Raw genomic sequence first — 26751 nt, forward strand, 5'->3', positions numbered from 1 at the left:
TGCTCTGGGAAGGGGAGAGGAACAGCAATCACATTGAAACACACCTAGAGTCTTCTCAAGAGGAAATAATCTCCAGAGGAAAATAATTTGCCAGAGCCTTATCCCAGGCGGGGGAAAGTATTTTTTCCCCATCAAAGCTCTTCTAGCTTTTCTCTTTCATCTAACGATTGGAAAATATAGTCAACAGGGGTACAAAGTACAACAAAGTACAAATGTAATGCATATAGAAGCATGATAGATATTGATTCAACTATATCAATAATCACTTTAAATATGAATGGTCAAAGTATATCAATTGTCAGAATGGATGAAACAAGACCCAAATAGATGTCGTATACAAGAAACACTTTTAAATATAAATACTCAAATAGGTTAGGTTAAGAGTATAGGTATGGGGACATATACCATGATAGCACCAATCAAAAGAAAACACAAGTAGATAAATTTATTTCTTACAAAATAGGCTTCAGAACAAGAAAGATTATCAGGGACAATAAAGGAGTATTACATAGTTATAGAGGGGTTAATTCCCCAAGAAGACATAACAATCTTAAAAGGTCAAGCACCTAACAAAAATACATCAAAATATATGAGGCAAATGGGTAGAACTTAATGGAAAAATAGACTAAGATGCTATTAGAGTTGAAGACTTTAACAGGCTTCTGTCAGTAATTGATCAATCAAGTAGGCAGAAAATCAGTAGGGATATAGATGACCTGAACAGAACTATCAATCAAATTGATCTATGGACATTTATAGAAGACTCCATCCAATAATAGCAGAATACACATTCTTCTTAAGCTCATATGGAACATTCACCAAGATAGACCACATTATGAGCCATGGCATACACCTTAACAAATTTAAGAGAATAGAAATAATACAAAGTGTGGTCTCAGACCACAGTGAAAGTAAACCAGAAGCCAATAATAGAAATAGAACTGGAAAAATCCTCAAATACTTGGAAATCAAATAATACATTTATAAAAATAACCCATGGATCAGAGAAGTCTCCAGAGAAATTAAATATTTTGAACTAAGTGAAAATGAATAAGAAAATACAACACATTGGGTACATGGGTGGCTCAGTCTGTTGAGTGTCTGACTCTTGATTTCAGCTCAGGCCATGATCCCAGGGTCCCAAGACTGAGCCCCCTGTCAGGCTCTGCACTGAGCATGGAACCTGCTTGGGATTCTCTCCCCCTCTTTCCTCTCTCTCTGCCACTTTCCCTCCTAGCACTCTCTCTCTCTTTCTCTAATATAAAATTTAAAATCTTTAAAAAAATGAAAATAAAATTCATCAAAGTTTGTAGGGTGCAGTGAAAGCTGTACTTACAGGAAAATTTATAGCGTCAAATGTATATATTAGAAAAGAAGAAAATACTAAAATCAATAGCTTAAGTTTCCACCTGTGGAAACCAGGGAATAAAGAGTATATTAAGCCTGAAAGCAGTGAAAAAAACACACCCTAACTCATTCTGAGTAATTACTTCTTATTCCAAAACAAGGTAAAGAAAATAAAACTACCGATCAATATTCATAAACATAGACACAAAAATTTCCAACAAAATACTAGCAAGTCAAATTGATAATGTATAAGAATAATTATGCACCATGACCAAGTGGAATTTATTCCAGGTCTACATGTTGGTTTAATATTCAAAATGGAATTAATGTAGCCAACCACATCAACATGCTCATATGATGACATCAATTAACATGGAAAAATATTTGACAAAATCCAGTATCCTTTCATGATAAAAACTCCCAGCAGGCTAGGAATAAAGGGGAACTTATTCAACTTGATAAAGAACATTTTTTAAATACTAGAGCTAACATAATACTTAATGGTGAGATACTAAGCACTTTTCCCCTAAGATCAGTACCAAGACAAAGATGTCCTCCCTCACCACCACTATTCAACATGACACTGGAAATCCTAGCTGGTACAATAAGACAAGAAAAAGAAATGAAATATATAGGAAACAAAATAAAATTGTATTTATTCACAGGTCACTTAATTGCCTATATAAAAAAATCTATAAAACTTCTCCTGAAACTAATAAACAGTTGTTGAATAGGTATTGAACAATATACAAAAGTCAATTCCTTATCTGCAACAAGCAATTGGAAATTGAAATTTTAAAAATGCCATTTACAATAGCACCAAAAAATTAAATACTTAGGTAAATCTAACAAAATATGTACAGTGTCTATATGCAGAAAACTAGAAAACACTAATGAAAGAAATCCTACAGCTCTAAGAAATGGAGAGATTTTCCATATTCATGGATTAGAAAACTAAATATTGTTAAGACATCAATTTTTTGCAACTTGTCCTGTAGATTTAATACAATCCCAATTAAAATCTTGGCAAGCTATTTTGAAGATATTGGCAGACTTCTTCTAAAATTTATATGGAAAGGCAAAAGACCTAGAACAGCCAATGCAATACAAAAAAATAAGAGCCAAGTTGGAACACTCAATTCAAGTTGAACCCAATTTTTAGACTTACTATAAAGCTACAATAATCAAGAAAACATGGTATTGGCCAAAGAATAGACATATATATATGAATGGGATAGAGTAGAGAACACAGAAACAAACCTACACAGATATAGTCAACCACTTTTTTAAATAAAAGAAAAAAGGCAATTCATTGGAGAAAAGATAATCTCTTTAACAAATGATTCTGGAACAGTTGGATATTTATATGCAACACACACACACACACACAGGAAGATTCTAAATGTAAAATGCAAAATTATAAAATTATATAATTACATCTAGGAAAAAAGTGGGAAAAGCCTATGTGACCTTGAATTGGTGAGTTTTCAGATACAACACCAAAGTATGATCCATGAAAGAAAAAAATTCATAAATTGGTGTTTATTAAATTTTAAATCTTTTTCTCTTCAAAAGACACTCTTAAGAGAACGAAAAGAGAAACCACTGCCTGGGACAAAATTTATGCAAAACATACATGTGATAAAGGACTTATACCTAAAATATATAAAGAACTATTAAAACTCAACAATACAAAACAAACAAGTCAATTTAAAAATGAGCAAAAGATCTGAACAGATATTTTATTAAAGATAATATATAGATTGTGGGACACCTGGGTGGCTCAGTCAGGTAAGCATCCAACTTTGGCTCAGGTCATGGCCTTGTTGTTTGTGAGTTCAAGCCCAGTGTCAGGCTCTGTGCTGACATCTCAGAGCTTGGAGCCTGCTTCAGATTCTGTGTCTCCCTCTCTCTCTGCCCCTCCCTGCTTGAGCTCTGTCTCTCTCTCTCTAAAAAATAAATAAACAGTAAAAAATTAAAAAAATACATAGATGGAAAATGAGCATATGAAAATAGCTGTATACCATGTATCATTAAGGAGATGCACATTAGTGCATTTGCACTTATTGGAATGGCTAAAATCCAAAAACTGACCATACTAACTGCTGGTGAGGATGCAGAGCAAAAACAAAAACAAAAACATAAACAATCCCAAAAACAAACTATAATTCACTTTTTTAAGAATGGTACAGCTACTTTGGAAGAGAGTTTGGTAATTTCTTACAAAATTAAGTATAGTCTTACCATGTGATTCAGTAGTTGCACTCAAGTATTTATCCTTTGATTTAAAAATGTGTGTCTAGACTAGGGCTTTCACATCAATGATTATAGGAGCTATATTCGTAATTGTTCCAAACTGGAAAGAATCAAAGTGAATGGTGAATCAAAGTAGGTGAATGGATAAACAAATTGTGGTGCATCCATATAGTGGAATACTATTTAGTGATAAAAAGGAATGATCCATGAAGTCAACAAAAGGCATAGAAGAATATCAAATGCATATTTCTAAGTGAAAGAAGCCAGTCTCAAAAGGCTGTATACTCTATGATTCTATATTTGGGAAAAGACAAAACTATACAGATGATAAACACATTGGTGGTTGGGGATGAGGAGAGAGTTGAAAAGGTGAAACAGAATTTTTTAGAGTGGAGAACTATTCTATGCATTTATCAAAAGTTATAGAAATTTACCATAGAATGAGTGAAGCTTAATGTATGTAACTTTTTAAAAAAACTCAGTATATTGGGGGCTAGGATGAAATGCAGACTTTAATAAAACAATCAAACTACATTACAAAGATATTAAACAACTTCACTGAGGGGATTGGGGGGAAAGATTCTGATCTAAGTAAATTTGCAAATGAATGGAGTATGTAAGACTAAAAGCACACGTACTTGCACTAACTTTGCACTATATTTTAGTTGAAGTTGTTTCCAGTGAAGGTATGGGTGAACAATTCTGAAGCCACTATACATGTATTCTGGAATTGAACAATTAAGAACATGGATGACAGATGGTGGGAGCCAGGTGTCTTACTATTGAAATCAGAACTTATATAGACAAGTAAGGGGAGGACATTAAAATGATCTATGTGGTAATAGAGTTGGAGACATCAGTACAAACCTGCATTTTGCTTAATATAGAGATAGATACACACATATTTTTCCTTGCTTTATTAGCTGAGAAGTCCTAGGAACAATGACATGCCAGAAACAATGAATCACTCTAGCATCCAGATCTTGGTTTCTAATACCATTCTCTAATAAAACGAACCATTTTCTCCTTCAATCATAGGACTGGGACAGGAAATATACAAGATGATCCTGGAATATCTTGTAGTGCTCAAAAATAAAACCCTCAGTGATGGGAATATGTCAAAGGGACACAGGAGACAACTGAAAGGGCTCCCAATAACCAAAGCTAGATAAAATTTGAACAAAATAAATTAATACTGGATTATAACCCGAAGTACAAAATAAATATCCTTGAGTCAATACTGATATAGATACATGATTGAATAAATAAATAATTTGGGGAGAAGAGATAATCTCTCATGCAGAGGAATTCCAAATAACTTATTAGATATTTTGCTTTCAAGGAGAGGGAGCATAACTCCTCATGCCTTAAGCATGGGCTGTGCATGTGACTTCCTTCCAAATAGTACAGAATGAAAGGGAGAAAAATAGGGCAAACTTACTGTAGGGAAACCTGACAAACTATATTATCTAGGTGATCAAGATCAACAATACAGTGATAAATCGTGTTGATAATACGTACTCTGCATGTGGTGTGATGAGAATAGCACTTTACTTCTGTGGTATCCCTCCCTAAAACACTCGAGGTACCCAGTGTAATCAGGAGAAAAACATCAAACAGATCCCAACTGAAAGGACTTTCTTGAAAATAACAAAACACACAACTGGTACTCTTCTAAGCAGTCAAGTTCATTCACAAGGAAAGTTGAAACATGTCACCATCAAGAGGAGCCTTAGGAGACATTATGACTAAATGTAATGTGGTATCTGAATGGGATCCTGGAACAGAAAAGGACATTAGGTAAAAAGTAAGGAAACCCAAATAAACCATGGACTTCAGTGAATAATGGTGTTGGTTCATTAATTATGACAAATGTACCATACTGATGCAAACTGTTAATATAGGGGAACTCTCTGTACTATCTTTAGAACTTTCCTGCAAATCTACCTCTATTGTATAATTTAAAAATTTATTTAAAAATTAATAGAGTTAATAGCTATCCTTCTCTGAAAATTCTAATAGCTGTTTATATTGAAGTTCAGACAATAAGATAGCTTAAAATTGTCAGATGATTACAAAGTTAATCATAAAGACCTACCTTTTTATGCACGTTAAATTATCTATCTATATTTCTATCATTTTTAACTTCTACTTTGAACCTGATTCTGAGCACTCAATATGGATACCAGAGTGAATAAGAAACAATCCTTACCTTCAAGAAACATAGATGTCCTTGAACTTGTGCTTAAGTTTTTACAACTCTGGTTGTTCAGGGTTAAAATGATGCATATCCCTTTTCTAAGCATTCAGCAATCTGAGCCTGGAGTGTTGTGGGGTTTTGTTTTGTTTTGTCTTGTTTTGGTTTTAGCATATTGGTTAAAATTCCAAAAATTTTCAATCTCTGAGGCAAGATTGCAAAAATCTTAGTTATGTCAGGGCATCACATCGACATTGGTGTTCAGTTCTCTGATGGCCATGCAGCATCACAGAAGGTTGTAGAAATGTTTCCATGGTCTCTAAAAAGCCTTATGCTTGTCTAATGTGATTTTTACATTTCTATCAGTGCTCTGTTTTTTCCATGTCTTTGGGACCCTCTAGATTCAGAGGAGCAAGCCTAGCTATGCTTATTGAATCTTTACATGATGTAGTAGAGCTTAAGCTCCCCTCCTGTGTCTGTCGGAACTTTTTACTGGTCAGGGAAAGGCTTAAATTTATTGGCTATTTGAAAAAACATTCTGTTTGAATAGGAAGAGAAGCAACTAGCATGGCTATTGGGGTCCATCATAGTATCTTTCCCCAAATCTGCATTCAAGACACCATGTTGGTAGCTTGAAATTGACTATGGTGGGAATACCATGGAAACTGGCAAATGCTATCAATGAGGGTTTTTCTACCATCACCCACTCCAAACCCAGCCCCCTCACCTAAAACCAGTTTTAAACATTTACCATCACACCACTGCCAAAGGACCACAGCTAGCTTTAAGTGAGGAAAAGATTTCTGAACTTTGCATGGTAATGGTCCCCATATTCTAGATCGAGTGAACTTCTTGCAAGGTAAATCCTTCTTAAAACACTTTCCGTTGCTCTTAGGATAGAGACCTTAACATGACCTTTAAGGGCCTACATGGTTGGGCCCTGAACATCTCTCTCATTGGATCTCATCTAGGGTAAATTCTGCCAACGTTTTCCAGAAACTTTAGCCTTCTTTCCATTCTTTAAATGTTCCATGCTTCTATCTGCAATGAGGTCTTTGCATGCTCTATGCTCTTAGTGTAGGTTTCCAGGGACTGTCTAAGTTTTAGCACTGAAAATTCTGCATCTTGAGAACCCCCTAAGACCCAGGGAAACACTACCTATGTGGAATACTCTTCCTCAATTTGCTGAGTTATGCTTTGTCTGACCTCTGCTCAAGTATGGTCAAAGCAGAGAAATTTTCCCTCACTTCCTCACCTTTACCCATTTCCCTCATCTAGACAAGGTCAACATCTCTATTATATGCTTAGATAATACCTCTACTTTATAGTACAATACTTATTATGATTTTAATCATAAACTCATTCTTGTCATTATTTCATTAAAGTCTGTCTCTCCCACTACACAGCATGAAGACAGGGATAGTGTCTGGTTTGCTCGGCATTGCATCCCTAGTGCCTGTACCAGAGCCCAGAATCCAATAGGTACTCAAATATTTGTTGAATAAATCAATGAATAAAATAACGCCATGTCCCCAAAGATCCTTCCATGGCATGATTACATCCCTATGGATTGGAACACAGAACAGCTTAAAGATGGGGGAGAGGAGAATGGAAAAGATGGCTCTCATTAGATGGAAAACCAGAGGACCAGAGCTTTAAAAATCTTTTTAAAAAGGCATGCAAGAGAATTGGGAATGTGTCAAAACCAAATTTCTGCCTTCTTTCTAGTTTGAACCTATAGAGCAAGGCTCAAATATGGCAGGGACAGCCTGAGTATTTCAAGGTGTCAACATATGACCATTGTATTTGGACACTCAAACATATGCTTTCATTTTTGGTAAGGCTACACTCCTATTTGAGGCTTATTTTGTAACGTTTGATCCACCACAATATAATTGAAATAGAAAAGCATCTCATTTTAGAACCGCAAGCCAATACTGAAACACATCATCCTTTATACAGAAGGAGTGTGTGAGCAAGAGTTCCCGCTGGTTGTAACTGTGCTCCCACCACCATCTGAAGCCTGGAGCAACATGCCCCACATCCCCTGTAGGCCCAGGCAAAGACTCTGGAAAATGTAATCCATGTACACTTTCAGTTTACTGACAACAATAATTAATTAGTGTTAAAATGGGCTCAGCAAACCCTCTTTGTTTGAGGCTTGTTTCTTCATTCATTTTCCATGTCCCCCAATTAGGCAACACTTGTGGGTGGGAAGTGTTTTTGCTTTAAGGAATTAGTTAAAAATAAAAAGTATCATTTTGCATACTGCAAGGAAAAACAGTCCCCCCCCCCGCCACACACACACCCCAGAAATCACCTCATACATTCCCATAGCTGTCTGCTGGAATCACAAGAGACTATGCCAACTGGCAACCACGGGTGCACATTTTTAACTCACTGGGGAGTGAAGCAAGGAAAACATTTTTGTAAGGCTGTTTAAAAATTATTTGCAATGGAAACAATTAAAAAAATGTGTGGCCATTTTCTTGATGTGGAAGAAATGCTATATCCAACATCCAATTCCATGGGCCAATTTTCTCCTGCAAGATTTATGAAACAAACACCGCCAAGCAGACAGAAATCTAAATAGTAACATGTTTCACTTTAATAGAACTTTAATTTAATAAGAATAATACCCAAAATACCCAGACAGTTTTATAGCACTCTAGTAATGGTATCCCACTTTCTCTTTGGAGCCCTTGGGATGATAAATACGCCTTGTACATCACCACCAGAAGCTGCCTGGTAACCAGCTGTCAGGATGGCTCTGGCTGGGCCTTCAATCTTCCAAAATTAGTTAGGAATTCCATTTCTCCACAAGCACACAGATGCCACATCTCTAGGTGGATACTACGATTTCTACTCTGAAACCTTCACTTCTTGTTTGGTCAATCTAAAGTTCATGAATAATCCCCTGTCTATACATACTGACAGGCTGAGGCTCATTCTCAAAGTTGAATAACAATGTTGTGGAAAGGTTTTATTTTTATTGTTCTTTGGGACAGAGTATCTAAACACAGCAGAGACCCTTTATAAAATCACAAAGTGGGGGGTCCAGATGGACATCAATATTGGCTTCTCCTGCTATCAGAAAGTACAGTGTTCTTACGAAAACTTTCAGAAGATGAAATGGTGCAAAGAAGCAATTACTATTCCATAAAAGTGAAAATTCTCTTTAAATTTCTTTCTGTTGGTAAAAATGGGTACTAATGGAGGTGTTTCATAAAAGCTAAGTGGCATAAAACAAATTTTCAGATAGCAGAGAAACCTATATTCTGATGTGATACTGTCTCTAACTTTTCCTTTGTGCTTTAAAAAACATATTTCAGGAACTAGCATCTGATGCACAGTGCTCCTACAGCAGTGTAAGAAGGGTCCTTGTCATAAAGGAATTCTGCTGCAATTCATAGTCAGGTCTGAGGAAGTGTTTGTGTTGAACTATTTTACCTCTGCATCCATTCATACGTGAGTTTTATCTACTTCAGAACTGGCATGCCTGTGGCATGCAGGCTGTTTCTCCCTCCACACAGGGCATCAATGACAACCAATCAATCAGCACAATTTTCTGTTGAGACCAAATACCACCTCAGAATCTTGAAACAGTGCTCCAGAAAGCAAACCCCAGTCCATTAGATGAGCTCAGCACTAAACTATAGGCCACCCTCTGGTTTCTACATTTTGACTGTTTAAACAAAACAAACCACTCCCTTAAACAATTGGCATTTGGGGGAAAGAACTTTGTGTGATCTATTATTTAAAAGATAAATGATCATTAACTTCTGGTGCATCTCTGCCTGTCTGTGTGTTTCCACTGTGCTTAATTTGAGCTGTCAGTGTTCCTTACACCGTCACTGAAAGCGTGTCTGCCCTTTCTGTGTGGCTGACTCCCTTGAATTCATGGATATCAGGCTCCATCCCTAGATCCAATCCTATGATGGGAATAGTGTTGATGCTAAATCGATGCTCATTGGCTTGAATTGAAAGCATTTAGATAAATTTATCCAACTATGATCCAGAGTCCAGGAAGCACTTAATGTCATGGGACAAAACCAGGAACAGCAAAATGCAAGAGTAAAGGGTAGGCTTCCAAGCATTTTAACTGCAATTAGAACCAAGAATCAGTGTTTCAAAGTGCAGCTGCTAATTCAAGGTTTATCCAAACCAGGGGAATGCTTTGGTCAGCAAAACTGGACAAGAAAATCTCTTGAGAACAAGCTGTCTCATAAGATTTCCGTTACCTGCTGCTTCCAGTCGGACTGAAAATACCTCCGGGGCAGCCTTTCCAATGGTGGTTTTGGCACTTCTTCCCCCAGATGTAGCCCACAAGTGCAGGAGTGCACAGAAATCAAATGTCCTGGGAGGAGAGTTGATTAAATGTTTTCAAACCTCAAAAAAGAAAAAAAAGGAAAAAATCAGTTCAGGTAGAGTTCAAGTTTTGGGGTCAAGCTTCAGGGACCCCTGGGACTCTTTTGTAGTGAGGCCATTAACTTACTCCTTGAAATCGTACCCCAGAGAGCTTATCAAGAGCAACAGCCTTAGTTCACAGCATTGCCCCTTCTTTCTTTTGTGTGGTCTGTTTGTCACAGAGTGAACCCAGAATCATGCTGTATTCTGTCTGCTAAAGGAGAATGTGAGCCAAGTCACATAAGAATTTCACATTCATCCAGAGTCAGATGCCTTCTTTATTCTCCACACTTCCTTCTACTTTCCTCTTGAAATCAGAACTTCAAATGGCTGACCCTTGCACAGATCTGTTTTTCCTGCCGAGATAGTATCATTTCAAGCTGCTTTTTCACATGAAAACCCTTCAAGGCCCTTGATGACACCCCCCCCCACCTCCAAAGATGCTGACAGATGAAGCTGGAAAAAACAATCCAGTGTGTGTTTGAAAATGAAGAAATTCCAAGATTTTTACCTAGTTTTGAGCACTTTCCAGATGTTATTGAGTGTGGTTGACTTTAGGGATAGATTGCTATTTTTCTGAATAGGAAATCAGGCTTCCTTTTCACTTGAGTGCAAGAATAATTCATGAAATAACTGGGGGGGGTGCATTTTAACTCCTGTGTCACCAAGGGCGTCTCCCTTTGGCTCTCCACCCCTTCTCTCTTTGTGGTGCTGTCTGCTTTTGGCTCTCTGGGAAGCAGAGATGGATTTTGATTATTCCTTACAAAAGAAGGCTAACAACTTTACTGCCTAAGATGATTAACATGATGACAACTGAAAAAACCAGGAAGGGCCCAGGAGGAAGCTGCTGACCCTGTGTCTACATATTGACAGAAAGAACCGTGGCCTTCAGAGCTGGGGCAATCATCCTGTGTGATGAGGGAGAGGGGCCAGAACAAAGACCCTTCAAGATTTCAAACTCTGGTGTGTTGCATACCCACTAATCCACTGATCAAATGCGTATGGAGAGCTGATTAAGGCATTTTGAGAGGAATGCAGATTTCTCTCCCCCATCCAGTAGAACCCCCTGTGATGAATAAAGGAAAATAATAAGAGTATAGAGGTTGAGTCAATGTCAGAAAATATATCTTCATCTTGCTGTTCAGGGACTAACTTAACCAAACTGGAAAGCAGACAGCAATTCTTACAAATAGAGCTCTGATCTCATTTGTCCTAGGAGCTCAGTGTGAGCATAAAAAGGCTCTGTCCTTAAGCTGGAGTTATATAGACTCAGCGATTCAGAGGGAATGCCTCCTTCATTTTTACAATTTTGAATGTATGTGTATATATAAACATATATAAAAACATAAGTATATATAGCACGCACACATCTGCCTGTGTATTGTGTACATGTGCATAATTTTTGTCTATCTGAAGACCATAAAATATGACAGTAGCAAGAAGGGGAAGTCCTATATAGTGGTGTGACTTTTTAAAATGTTCTGTTAGAGCAAACTCATTGCCTGTAACACTGTGGTGAGGGCAGCAGTGGAATGGAAAGGAACTCAGTGTTAAGTCCCAACTCCCTCCCTTACATTCCAACTATGTTAGAGCTTTACTTTCTGTGTTAGATTAATTTACACTGTGTGGCTGCAACCTAAGCCTTCGTTTTGAAGGAGGCAACAATGGACTAGGTGGAGAGAAGGGGTTGGAATTTTAGAAATTCTGACATTTACCTTGCCATGTATGGCCACCATACCAAACCACATTAAGAAAAAACCCAAACCCAAGTCTGCGGTTTCATTCCATGGCTGGTCTATACAATGCAGCCACTGTGTACCATGTACCGTGTAGGATCAGTCATGTTATAACATGAAGGGAGACAGAATTGTTCCCAGAGCATCCCAGAATCTGTGGAAGAAGGAGACCTACAGTGAGAGACAGAAAATTAAGCTCAACAATGGCCAAGAAGTTGTCAATAAGATTTTTCCATGATATGAGGTCTCTTGTATTTTCAACATCCTCCCGCACATAGGAATCTTTGGGATTTAAAAGTAGGACATGTTTTTACAGAGAGGAAACAAGTAGAAACATAAGTGTATCCCCAAACTCTCCATGGAGTTCATTAAATGTCTGTTTTGAGAAAGCATTTTCTTAGGTACTCCTGTCATGGGGTTTCTTATCCCCTGGGCCAACTGGGAGAATATCCGCCTTTAAGTAAAGGAAAGCTTCAGATAGGGGAAACAAAAGTATAACATTTTGGAATAGGGTTGCGATACCTTATCTGTAAAGCACCAGATGACAAATATTATCAGTTTTGCAGTCTCTGTCACAATTACTCGACTCTGACTAAGCAGCTGCAGATAATACCTAACAAATGGGGTGTGTGTATCCCAATAAAACTTTATGGATAAAAACAGGCGTGGCCTGGATTTGGCCCGCCAGCCATAGTTTGCTGATCCTGATTTTAGAAGATTCAATTTCTGTTTGTTCATTTGATTTGTGGTTTTTGACATGGAAAAGTAACAGTGGTGACAAATCCCAGTTCCCAAGGATGTCCATGCACCTAGATATAGGGATATCTATACATAGAGGAATATCTATACATATTCTGAGCAGGTGTGCCAGCTTGACCATATATCCTACCAAGAGACTCATTCTTTCCTCACTCAGTTTGATAACATGAGTATCACTTTCCAGACTTGACCCTCTGAAACAAGGGGCAAAATCTAAACATTTTTCATCTGAAGGCTCGCTACCTGATCCAGCAGCCTCAAAAGAAATTTTAATTTTATTGGCTCAGACTCAGATATGACCCCCATTAGATATAAAACCTCCTTCTCCATTAATTTTGATCAGTTGGGATAGAGGACTCTATTACATGTTCAGAACTATCCAATCTGAGACTAGAGATGGTCCAAGTCCCATCCCTGCCCTACCAGGACCCCAAACCACTGTCCCCATCACAAAGGGAAGTGACAGGAGGTCAATGAGAGTTCACATGCACACACACACACACACACACACACACACACACACACCCTTTCTCTCTACATTAGAACATATGAAGAAACTGATTGCACGAGTCACTTTCATTAGGTTAAAATGTGCTCATTTAGCCAAACAGGTGAAACTGATTAATGCCAGGCTTCAAGGGCCAGGGGCTGCACAAGCAGAGTGGGCTTTGTGTGAGAAAACTGGGATTCTTCTGGTTTGAAATTTGTGAGAAATTCAATTTGAGTGCACACCCTTTTCACCTCTGAGGCAAGCCTGAGGCCACCTGAATCAAAACCAGATGGTTACTCAGGCCTAAAGACAACAAATAGCGGTTCGAAATCCTGTCGGCAGAGGACCACCAAAGCAAGGGCTCATTTTGAGAACTCTGCCCTGATGCATATTAATGTTCCCCAGATCTGGAGCAGAGCCTCAGCCCTTTTTCTACCCTCAATGCCCAAGAACATCGCATCATTGTAAACTGGTTATTTGAGCCGGTTTAAGTGAAACCCATAGCTCCCTGCCCCTCATGTTCCCCCCTTCTTTGCAATGTGCCCCTAGCAGGGGCTGGTTTGTTTTGGCAAGGCGAGCAGGTGCCCTCCCAGTGCTGAGATCTGAGCTCCGTCAGGAGTGTCAGCGGTGACCTGAAGTCTTGGGTGGCCGCCTTCACGCTCTCACTTCCCCCTGTCAGCTGATACATCTACCACCCACACACTGGAAGGTTCCGGCAAGCTCAGAGATTCCTGAAGGCGGGAGCGCTGACCTCCTCTGCTCCCCACCCCCCAACGGCTGGGCCCTCTGGAAGAGCCAGGGCACGCTTGGAAATCTTGGGCTCTGATTTTTCATAAACAATGGGAGAGGTGAGCATTTAAACATGTGGTCTGTGAAACATTAGCTTCCAACTGATAATTGAAATAGGGCCTTATAAACAAATGATGCCTTAGATGTCTAGAAGTCTCTTCTAAATTGCCTTTGAAAAGAGAAGTGGGATCAATGGGTTATTTTTCAGAGACTGGGTTTGTCTGGGACTCCAGTCACATGGACATCACAAGAATGGGCTTTTTTCTCTGTGCTTTATCATTAAATTCACACGCAGCATCCTGGAGGCAGGCAACCCCCCAACTGGCCACAGAAGTTGTCAAGCAGCCATCTCCAGTGCCATGAAAACCAAGCCTGAGGAGGCCCACGGCAGTGTGGTAGACTTGGTTTCCATTTCTTTCCTCATACACAAGACATCCATTTAGATTATGGAATAAAATCCCCCTAATTGATTTACATCTATTCCCATAGCATTGCCCAAGCTCTGACCTTAGTCTCACTTCTGGAAGTCATCATGAAATCCCTGCAGGCTGCATGGTGAGAACGGGGCCTCTCTACTCTGTGTGGGTGCAGGTGCTGATCCCCTTGCAGCCCAAACATCCTGCTGTGGGCCAGGCCACCTGCTGTCCACTCAGGTGGAAGTGGGACCACATGTCTCTGTCCAACCCACCAAATTGCAAGGGATGAGTAAGGGAAACAAACAGGCAGAGCAGGTGCTGGGGAAGCATCCAGAATAGGACAAGGGGAGGCATGCACTTGAGCACCATCCCCAGGCAAGGCTTCAAGGTGGAATTGCCCAGTGCTAGGGGCGTCATAGTCCCTAGGAATAAACTAGGGTCATTTTTCCTCAGAGTCTTGCTCAATCTTTCTATTGCACAGAACATTTGAAATCATTCCAGGAATTGGGGGGTACAGAAACCCCATTACTTGCAGAATGACCAATGGGAGGGGGGAGCAGGTGTGCAGTACAAAAGGGCACACACAGGGTAGTCTTTGTTTTGGTGAGCAGGTGATGGTCATTCTTATTTTAATGAGTGTATCGGTGTCTCTTTGGCTGATAACATTATTTAGTGCTTACGAGCAGTGCTAGGCATGCTGTTAAACACCTTGTACATTATTTTACTCGATTTTCACCACAACTTGCATTCTACCCACTCATGGAAGAATAGTTGAGGCTTAAAGAAAGTGACTTGCTTCATCTAGGAGAGCTGATCTGTGTGGAGGATGGCATTGACCAGAGAGACCTAGCCCTTCTCTGCAACATCCCTACAGTGTTCATCTGTAGCAGCCAGCAATGCCATGGGCAACCATATTTGCTGACCTATTTTTCTTAATCCAGTTGGGGTGATTTGGGGGAGCTGAGGAGGGTCCAAGATGCTTATCCAGGAGAAATCTAAGTACCGTTAATATTGAAGACAGCAGAAACTCCCAGAACTGAGAACACGAGTACAGAGAAGTTCACACACACACACACACACACACACACACACACACACACGGCACTTTAACAGCCGGAGGAATCAGTAATGAAGGAGAGGGAGAGCCTGCTGACACAATGGTCTTTTAACTATTCACTCCCTCCTGGTCTACATCCCACCTTGAACTAGTGACTGGGGTGGGGAGAAGGTGTGGATAATGTTGAGGGTGGAGCAAGCGCCTTGAAATGCCATATTGTCGCGACACCAGTGGATTGAACATCAAAAGTAAAGTGGGGATTGTGGCAAAGTTTACGGGATGGGGTGGATGTGGCCAAGGAAGGAGCGTGCATTATGTCTGCAGTTTCCAGTGGCCCTCAAACTCTGCTTCACAGTCCCGCGAGTTTCCCACAGCCTCTGTGTGTTTGCAGGTGAATAACATTGGCCACGTCTGGCCCGGATGCACCAGGAGTCACGAGGGCCCAGCTTCAGCACCAGAAGTCTCTGTCTCTTTCCGGGATGACAATTGGTCACAGTATGAGGTAAGCCCAAACTGGAAAGGACACCAGCTCAAAGGTCGGAATCCCATTGCTAGACTAGACACCATAAACCTCTGTATAACTTGTCTTCTTAAGTCTTGAGGCACATAAAGAGCTAAACTACAAGGTGAGTTAAAAAATAGAAGGTGAGAAATAACCAGTGGTTCTGACCCCTGGCTCCTCCTTACAATGATTGGCAAAACATTAAAGAATGCTGAGCTCCAGGCCCAGATCACACAACTCAGAATCTGTCTCCATGGAGCCCAGGCATTGGGCAACTGTTAAAGCCTCCACGCCACAATGATCCCATTGTGCCACTGGGTGGAGACCCATTGGACAGCATGGACACTGGTAGGGTTTCTAATGAACAGTACTGCAGGCAGGAAGGAGCCAGGTCAAATCAGAGCATTGGGATGAAGAAGAGGCTTGCTTCGTAGCAAATCCCAGAACTTAAAAAATCTGACTGAGAAACCAGGACAGACCTACTGAGTGTGTGTGTGCGTACGTGCGTGTGTGTAAATATTCCCCCAAATAATAGTTAAATGCATATCTGTACATATACATACATATACATATATATTTATTTTGAGGGGGATATTTAGTGCTTTTTATTGTGTGTGTATATATACGTTATAGTACATAGTATATTTTTGTTGTGTATATACACACTATGGTATATATATTTTTTGTTTGGGGGAAATTTCTTTGCCTTGTTGACTAAAATGAAACTAAGTTTCCCTGTTTATAGGTGGGAGGCGTTAGCAGAATTGGGGAGCCCCCCCCCCACTTAGGCTACAGAGGGCACTAGTGAGCCTATAGGGAGCAGCAAGCACAAAAGGATCACTGAGGAGATGGGATATTTTTTATTTTTGAAAGAAAGAAAAGGAAGAAAGGGACGGAGGAAGAAAGCATCCCCTTCTAAAATTTAAACAAGACGTATCTGGAGAGCTACTGACTTTGTGAAAAAAGCCAGCCCAAACATTGGTGGCATACCTTCCTCCCTGAAGAAACTTTGAAGCTACCTGTCTCTGTTTTTAAGGAACCTGCTTGAAGTCATGCGTTCAGCCCAGCAGGATTCGGGATGGTTAGGAGCAAGCAAGGAAGCTGGCCCATGTCTGTCATGTGAGGCCACAAGTGATCAGAGGGGAGGTAGGTCTTTCTGTCCCTGACTTGATAGCTAAGAAACTAAATTTGTCTTGACATTATTTAAAACTTATGTATCAGGTGTTGCTTGGAGAGGTAACATCTGTCAGAAAGGGTTCTATGTTCACTTAAAGAAAAATCTGTACTTTGCAAGATTACAGTTGCCAAACTCACTCTGTGGTGGTTGAGTCAGAGGTAGAGCTGGATATTGTAGACACCATCTGGGCTTTCATCATCCCATCATGAAGCATTTACATTGTACTTTATATTTGCAGTGTATTTCACATTGTATTAATTTTCTCTAAGGTTTACTATTTAAAATTTTTTGCTGGGTAAAATTACAAGAGTAATTTAACAAAGCAGCCTCATATAAACTATCCACATGCCGAATAACAACCCACAAAATAGGTTTGTTTCTTTGTTACAGACAATGAAATTGAGGTCCAAGAAAGTGTAAGCTGTTTCAGTGGTGTCTGCACCTACTGTTTTCTGCTGTGGACTTTAGAAATGTTGTGCCCTGAGTTTCTTATGTTTCACATTTTTACCTGCAGTGCTATTCCTTTCATCTCCCATGCAAAAAAAAAAAAAAGTGTCTTTTTCCTTTTGTATCTACTTATTGCACATTTTTATCAATGCGTAGCACCTGTGTGTTTTCTGACGCTACTTTGATCTTTAAATGTCACTGATGGGAAAGAAGATTCTCATTTTGATATCATCACAGAGTTTGAACACGCAAGGTGTAATAAAGAAGTAGTAGAGATTCTTTTATTTTAATTTTTAAATCAGCTTTGTTCTTGACTTTTTCAGTGAAACTATGATTGTCCTTAATGTGAGATCAAACAACTCAAATCCTTTTTGTAAATAGGAGGTGTGTGTGTGTGTGTGTGTGTGTGTGTGTGTTTGTGAATGCTCAGTTTTCAGACTAATTTAGTTGTCTTTGTAGTATCTCTATGAGGTGTGATGAGAAATTCATCTCCATGTTCTGCAGATGAAACTGAAACCAAGATCAAATAATCAGTCACCAAGTTCATGAAGGATTTTAAGGAAGCTGTGTAGGATTGGGGAGGTTTAGGAAGGTGGTGGGGGTAGGAGGACCATCTAGTAACCAATGAACCAGGCAGATGACCTTGGACAACTTACCTAACTTTAAGCTTCCTTACTTTCAACAGAAAAATGGAAATAATGTCTGCCACACCTAAATTTCTGTTGTTATGGCTATCAAAAGAGATTATAGCTGGAAATGTTTTCTGAACTCCAAATTATTATATACTTGTGTATATAATTATACATTATTATATATGTTCCTTTGTATATGAATTATGTCATATATATCCATACATAGCAATGCATTATTAAAATCAGGATTGAAGTCATTTCATTTCAGAAAGGGCAATTTCATTTCTTAAATTTAGTAATAGCAAGCCTTTGCTCTAGACCCCTTGACATAATATAACCGATTTTTAAAATAATTTTAAAATGAGATTCTTATTTAAGTAAGAACGGCTTATAAAAACAAACCTTAAATACCTCCAACAAAAGGTCATTCATTGTAAGGAAAAACCATATTTTATGAATGTGAATCAGCTTCAGATTAACACTAGTACTTCAAATATGTGTGAGATGAGATGACATTGCTGGAAAATATATTACCATCTCTTTCAAGGATCCATATACCTTTTTCTCCTTTTCTCCTTAGCTTATGGAACCAATATTAGAGAGGTTCTTTCTCCTTTAGAAGCCAGGAAATGTAAGACACTCTTAGAAAGAAGCTCAAGGATTTGATGGGCTCAAGCCAAGACCTATTGGTACCTGGGAGGCCTGAGGCACAGCAAGACTGTATGCTTCAGGGGTGGGCTGAAATGATAAGACACTGCCTTTCTCTAGTTCCACCGGAAGTTATGAGTGTACTGCTGTTCTTTCAGAAGGCTTTCTGTTTTCTAGGAAACTACCCCAAGAAAATAACCAGAAATGTGGATGAGATTTACATATAAGCATAGTTACCCAAGTGTTGTTTACAATAGCAACACTAGAACAATTATTAAATATATTTTGTGTATGTATATGTGCAGTTGTCAATTTGGCACTTTCAAAGAATATTTATTAATATAGGAAAATATTTCATGCTGCAATGTTAGATAAAAAGGGAAAAATATAAAATCAGAAATGCAATGATACCAATTTTATAAATGTATATGTGCATAGAAAAAGAAGACTAAAAGAACATACATCCAAATCATAACCATGGCTCTCCAAGGAATGGATATGAAGAAATTCAATTTCCTCTAATACTTTGCTGTATTTTATTCATTTTATACAATAAGCATATATTATGATCAGAAAGAAAGTTTACTTTTACCAAGAAAATCTTTTCCAAGGATGTGGGTTCTATCCTGACTCAGAAATAAATCTATGTAGAATAAGAACTTATTTTTTCTTTTTCTTTTTTTCTTTTTATTTTTTTTTATGAAATTTATTGTCATATTGGTTGCCATACAACACCCAGTGCTCATCCCAACAGGTACCCTTCTCAATGCCCATCACTCACTTCCCCCTCCCTCCCACCTCCCATCATCCCTCAGTTTATTCTGTGTTTCAGAGTCTCTTATGGTTTGCCTCCCTCCCTCTCTGACTTTTTTTTCCCTTCCCCTCCTCCATGGTCTTCTGTTAAGTTTCTCAGGATCCACATTAGAGTGAAAACATATGGTATCTGTCTTTCTCTGCCTTATTTCACTTAGCATAATACTCTCCAGTTCCATCCACATTGCTACAAAAGGCCATATTTCATTCTTTCTCATTGTCAAGTAGTATTCCGTTGTATATATAAACCACAACTTCTTTATCCTTTCATCAGTTGATGGACATTTAGGCTCTTTTCATAATTTGGCTATTGTTGAAAGTGCTGCTATAAACATTGGGGTACAAGTGCCCCTATGCATCAGCACTCCTGTATCCCTTGGGTAGATTCCTAGCAGTGCTATTGCTGAGTCATAGGATAGATCTGTTTTTAATTTTTTGAGGAACCTCCACACTTTTCCAGAGCAGCTGCACCAGTTTGAATTCCCACCAACAGTGCAAGAGGGTTCCATTTCTCCACATCCTCTCCAGCATCTATAGTCTCCTGATTTGTTCATTTTAGCCACTCTGACTGGTGTGAGGTGATATCTGAGTGTGGTTTTGATTTGTATTTCCCTGATGAGGAGCAACGTTGAGCATCTTTTCATGTGCCTGTTGGCCATCCGGATGTCTTCTTTAGAAAAGTGTCTATTCATTTTTTCTGCCCATTTCCTCACTGGATTATATGTTTTTCGGGTGTGGAGTTTGGTGAGTTCTTTATAGATTTTGGATACTGGCCCTTTGTCTGATATGCCATTTGCAAATATCTTTTCCCATTCCATTGGTTGCCTTTTAGTTTTGTTGATTGTTTCCTTTGCAATGCAGAAGCTTTTTATCTTGATGAGGTCCCAATAGTTCATTTTTGCTTTTAATTCCCTTGCCTTTGGAGATGTGTCAAGTAAGAAATTGTGGCTGAAGTCAGGGAGGTTTTTTCCTCTAAGGTTTTGATGGTTTCCTGTCTCACATTCAGGTCCCTTGTCCATTTTGAGTTTATTTTTGTGAATGGTGTAAGAAAGTGGTCTAGTTTCATCCTTCTGTATGTTGCTGTCCAATTCTCCCAGCAATATTTGTTAAAGAGACTGTCTTTTTTCCATTGGATATTCTTTCCTGCTTTGTCAAAGATTAGTTGGCCATACATTTGTGGGTCCAATTCTAGAGTCTCTATTCTATTCCATTGGTCTATGTGTCTGTTTTTGTGCCAATACCATGCTGTCTTGATGATTACAGCTTTGTAGTAGAGGCTAAAGTCTGGGATTGTGATGCCTCCTGCTTTGGTCTTCTTCTTCAAAATTACTTTGGCTATTCAGGGTCTTTTGTGGTTCCTTACAAATTTTAGGATTGCTTGTTCTAGCTTCGAGAAGAATGCTGGTGCAATTTTGATTGGGATTGCATTGAATGTGTAGATAGCTTTGGGTAGTATTGACATTTTAACAATATTTATTCTTCCAATCCATGAGTATGGAATGTTTTTCCATTTCTTTATATCTTCTTCAATTTCCTTCATAAGCTTTCTATAGTTTTCAGCAAACAGATCTTTTACATCTTTGGTTAGGTTTATTCCTAGGTATTTTATGCTTCTTGGTTCAATTGTGAATGGGATCAGTTTCTTTATTTGTCTTTCTGTGGCTTCATTAGTAGTGTATAAGAATGCAACTGATTTCTGTACAAGACTTTTGTATCCTGCGACTTTGCCGAATTCATGTATCAGTTCTAGCAGACTTTTGGTGGTGTCTATTGGGTTTTCCATCATGTCATCTGCAAAAATCGAAAGCTTGACTTCATCTTTGCCAATTTTGATGCCTTTGATTTCCTTTTGTTGTGTGATTGCTGATGCTAGAACTTCTTTTTTCAGCTTCTGGCTATTCTTATATAGCCTTTGTTTTGAGAAAATGATCAGTTCCTGGTTGTAGCTTATGCTGGACCATGCCTTGTGTCTGTAATTAGCCCAACAGTGTGATAACATGCCACATCAATAAGACTCAACATGGCAAGTTGGGGTAAGTAAAAGGATTTGAAAAGATAAATTCACTTGTTTGCTGGTTTGGCAAATACATGTTGATCTGCTGCTCTGCCAGGAATATTTTTAGGAAATTTATGTTCAGGAAGTTGGTATGATTGACCTGAAGAGATAAATCTAGGGCTACAGTTTGAGGCTTCTTCCCTTCGGGAGCTGTGTCCAGCTTAAAGGTTCTCAAATATGTCAGTTCTTCTCCAGGCAGATTTGCAAAATTCTCTGAGAGATGACTTGTGTTATTAAATTTAAAAAGTATTTAATGAAAATAGGGGCACCTGGGTAGCTCAATCAGTTAGACATCTGACTGCAGATTTCAGTTCAGGTCATGATCTCCATGGTTTGTGAGTTCAAGCTCGCTCAGGCTTCACACTGGCAGTGTAAGCCTGCTTGGGATTCTCTCTCTCCCCAGCTCTCTCTCCCTCTCTCAAAGTAAATAAATAAAAACTTAAAGAAAAGATATTTAATGAGAATGTTCTGTGTGTCAAATACTATGCTAAGAATCTTGGATATGTAAAGGAAATGTATTGAATGACCTCTATAGCAAGACAGCAATGTTCTTTACCACTTGAACTGCCTGTGACCATCATAAGACACTACTGTTCATTTTGCAGATAGGCTGAGGAAACCTTATTTGATTCCTCCATTGCATGCTTTAAACTTTGTCATTATGAATTTCCATTCTATCAGTTATACTTGATATACAAATACTGCTTCCTTCCTAATTCTTTTGGTAAACTTTAAAGGCACCCTACAAATAACAATGGTTTTTCCCCTCTTTTTTTCATAAGCACTATGAAGCCGATGTGGACAATAGACCATTACAGTCTAGTCTTCCAGTTGTTGTAAAGAAAGTTGCATTCACTTAGTACATTTTATTATCCTGCATATATTAGCACTAGATTAATCAAAATCACTCAGGAAGTAAAACACTTGTCCAAACAATATGCAAAAAATAGCCTACAGTTTTCCCTAATAATCTCACTGCTTGACACTCCCTGAGGCCCAGTCACTGATTCTGACTTTCAGAATCAATATCTTTTATAGTATTAGAGGTGGGTGACAGTCAGTGACCAAACCTCTCCTCCCAACTAACTACAAGTCTACAAGCATCTAGAATAATAATATTCAGGAAGCTAGCAAAGCTAACAAATAAAATCTCTGGGATGAACACTTATGACTAATACTGCATTTGCCGACAAAATATAGAAAATAATTTCTATATATACTGAACATTTTTTTGTATGTAGAACCATTTTAACAGAGATTCTCAAGCCTTAATAAGCATGAAAATCTGTTGGGACCTTGTTAAAATGCAGATCCTGAATCTACAGATGGGGCCTAAGAGTCTGCATTTTTATCAAGGCCTGAAGTGTCCTAATGCTGCTGGTCCATGGCCCACACTTAGAGTAGCAAGGATCATTAGGTTTGTCTTATAGACAGAAATATAAGCATTGGCAGAAAAGTCTGAGCTAACATAAATAAAGAAATCTTCTTTTAGAGCAAGATAACACACTTCAGGAAATTCTTTGAGGTGTGGGTCTTTGGGACATTGTCTTTGGAAGGCCATACAAGGTGAAGTCACCATAATGGCCAGGGACCTCTGGGGTGGGAGTTGCAGGGAAGAAGGGAAAGCTTACCAGCCCACCCACTTCAGGCATGGAAGCATCTTGTCTTCAAACATATAGGCCAAGTGAGATATAAGTGTGGAAATGCATTGCAAAGTACAATATAAATGCTGGGTGATATTATCACCATCATTATTTTGCACAAATGTGCTGGGTGCCTGAGGCACAGTCTTAGGGAGTCTGAAAAATAAAAGAAACACAATTCCTATTCTAGAAAGCACTGGATGGCATTAAAGATAGATGAAACACAATATAGAACAAATTTTCTCATCTCATCTTCAGCCTCAAAAATATAAAACAGACTGTTTTCCCCTAATATGTTTTACATTTTCCATCCATCCACATATCTATCCATCTGTCTTTCCATCCACCATCTATCTATATATGTACACATGTATGTGTGTGTGTGTATATATATTCCCTACTTACATCTTTCATAAGATTGAAATTTCTCAGTCCTTGTTGCTACATGTGATTCATGATGCTATTTTATTATATGCATTAGATGTTGGACATATATTAGATGTTGGACAGTTAGCAGTAATATGTCACTTCACTTTTTGGTCCATGCTGACCTATCTATGCTCTTATGGATCTGCTGTCAATACAGACAATGTTTGCTCAAGAGTGAAAACTGTTTGCTTTTTATATGTTTGTATGTTTCAGTCTGGTGGGAACTACATAGAGGATAGAATTACCTTTCTCTTAACAGCTACCTGGTCATAGACATTCCAACTTGATATGTATTGGAGAGAAGTCACTGGGCTTCAAAGTCTAAGTTGTGATCAGTGGACTCCCAGCTGGAATAAAAATGGATGGAAAATTCCTGATCAAATGTCAATAGTAGTTGACCATAAGCAGTGTATACTTCTAGTATTTCAGTCCTCATTCAACATTTATTCAGCAGTGATTTGTTGACCACCAACCCTGAGCAAGGATCTTGATTACAACAGAGAACTAGACACAGTATTGGCCCTGAAGGTGCTCACATCCTGTGTTAATGTGTGTTGGCATGTGTGTGTATGTGTAAATAGGCATGTCTGTCCCAGGGTATATGTGTGTCTGGGTACAATCATCTAAGTGTGTGTGTGTGTGTGTGTGTGTGTGTGTGTGTGAATAGGGAGGGAAGCCCTCAAGTGGACAGATAAACTGACTTATTAAAAAATATGTTAAAGAAAAGTAGAGGACAACACAAAGTGCTGAGGGGACACATGGTCTCCTGACCCAGTTGTGGAGGTTAAAGGAAGCCTTCCCACTGGGGTGACACTTAAGCTGAGACTTGATGGATGAATAAGAATAGCCAGGCAACATGTAGAAGAAGTGAAGGTGCTTTAGTCATAGAAAGGGTAATCAAAGACCCAAGGTGAGACTACTTTGGTATGAATGTAGCTTTTAGTGTGGAGCAGGAGGGCCTGTGAGAGGTGCTGTAGGGGAGGGAAGCAGATGAAACCTCCCATGTCCAAGTATAAAACAAGCTCCACAACACATTTCCGCTACTCACTGTCTGCCAGGGTAATAATCCCTGGAATATTCTTATGTGGTCTGTTCACTGATAAAACCTGAAAATCCTTGAACTTTTCTCCACCTTATTTCTTCCTGTTCCATGTAATTGTTTTGCAAAGCACAAAAAGACCTAATTTTGGTAGGCGTAGGAGAGAAAAGGGAGAGTTTTTCCCCTTATACCATAGCTTTTTATGAACAAAGAGCGTTTCTAACTCCCACTTATAGAACATTCACGTGCAGTGAGGCATCTCAACAAGCATTTTAATAAATACCACACTCCACTCTCCTATGTTTATGCAAGGACATTAAGGTCTATCTCCTGCAGCTGATGGTTTATAATCCAGATTTAGGTGAGTTAATGTAAACGGTCTGATGGACTTGCCTGGATGGATAGCCAAAAAGCAATTTCTTATGAACATGGAACACAGTGATGGGGAGGCCCACAACGTGATGAAAGAAGCCCAAGATAGCATCAGAAATGACCTAATAGAGGAGGAACTAGGGCAGAGGTGATCAGCATCCCAGCTTTTGCTAAATTTAACATGACAAGCCAAGTAAGAGAAGTCATTATTGAGAAAATGTGAAAGTCCAGCCAAGAGTTTGGGTGATGGAAAATTAACTATAGTTGGGACATAAAAGTTTATAATGTAGGGATTGTAGAATGATTGGATGTCTTTCATATTCTAAGAATGCAGTTCAATGGACCATCTCTTAGCATTATTCTGAAAGCTTTACTTTTGATTAAAATCATAAAATCTATCTTAGAGATCCAAGAAAAAGTGTGTATACCTTAAACCCAAACATTTTACTACCTGGATGACTAATATTCTCATTTTCCTTCTATCTTTAATTTAAGTAAAAAGGTTGTGGCCAAACTAGAACTTTGTGTAGAAAATTCAAAGAAATTAAAGATTTTAAAAGCATATTTAAGAGTTTACATATTTCATCATTTTCAGGGGATACACGATCAGGTCCAGACTTAGCCACAGTCCTTGGAAAAATGGCTGATGAATGTGCCTTGGTGTTGTCTACCTGGAGGGGCTAGAGGTTGACTGGGGACAGACTCCAGCCAGCCTTGTGAATAGTCCCATGATGCATCATGTGCTGATCTGGAAGAAAAGGGTGATCAATGAGGGAGGAGGTCAACTAGAGACAGGCTAGATTTGAATCCTGGCTATGGTCCTCTCCAGATGTGTTTCCGTTCATTTCTACCTTGTCTGCTTCACTTACATCCACTTTCTTTACTCAGCCAGAATCTCAAGTACTCATGTCATTACACTGGGCTAGATGATGAGAGAGAGCTGAGGTTTGGAATTGCTAATGCCAAGATCTGTCACACTAGAGAGCATTGTGTACCATGAACAAGAAACCCAAAGGAATAAAAAAGTAATAAAATAATAATTGTGGTTATGAGGTGTTTAACAAAGCCAAATTTCCATAATATGCTAAATAATAAAAAATGATTCTCAAGAAACACTTAACCCTAATAAGAAGGAATTGCATGGTTGTAAGTAGTTGAGTTCAGTTCAATGAACATTTATGGAGATCCTCTTATATTTGAGGCACTGTGAAAAACAATGGGGGAAAAAGATGAATCACACATGGTCACATTGATGACAATTCAGTCCCTGTCCATATCCAATGTAAATGGAATGATAACATATCTAAAGAAAGAGAAAACATCAACTTATTACCAGCTCTGAGCCGGGCACTGTTCTGGTCTCTGAGGCTATAAACTTTATTAAAACAAACTTTTTAACCTTAGGAGCTCATAGGCTCTATGGCCATTGCCTTTTATCTGTTGCTTTATAAAGAGTAGAAACTCTTGGGATCAAAAGAATCATAATTCAGTACATTAATAAAACTCTGAAAGATGCTAAAGCTTGGTCTAGCTATTTGG

This window comes from Puma concolor, chromosome B2 (assembly GCF_028749965.1).
Source record: "Puma concolor isolate L17-30 chromosome B2, mPumCon1.1.hap2, whole genome shotgun sequence".
Taxonomy (NCBI): Eukaryota; Metazoa; Chordata; class Mammalia; order Carnivora; family Felidae; genus Puma; species Puma concolor.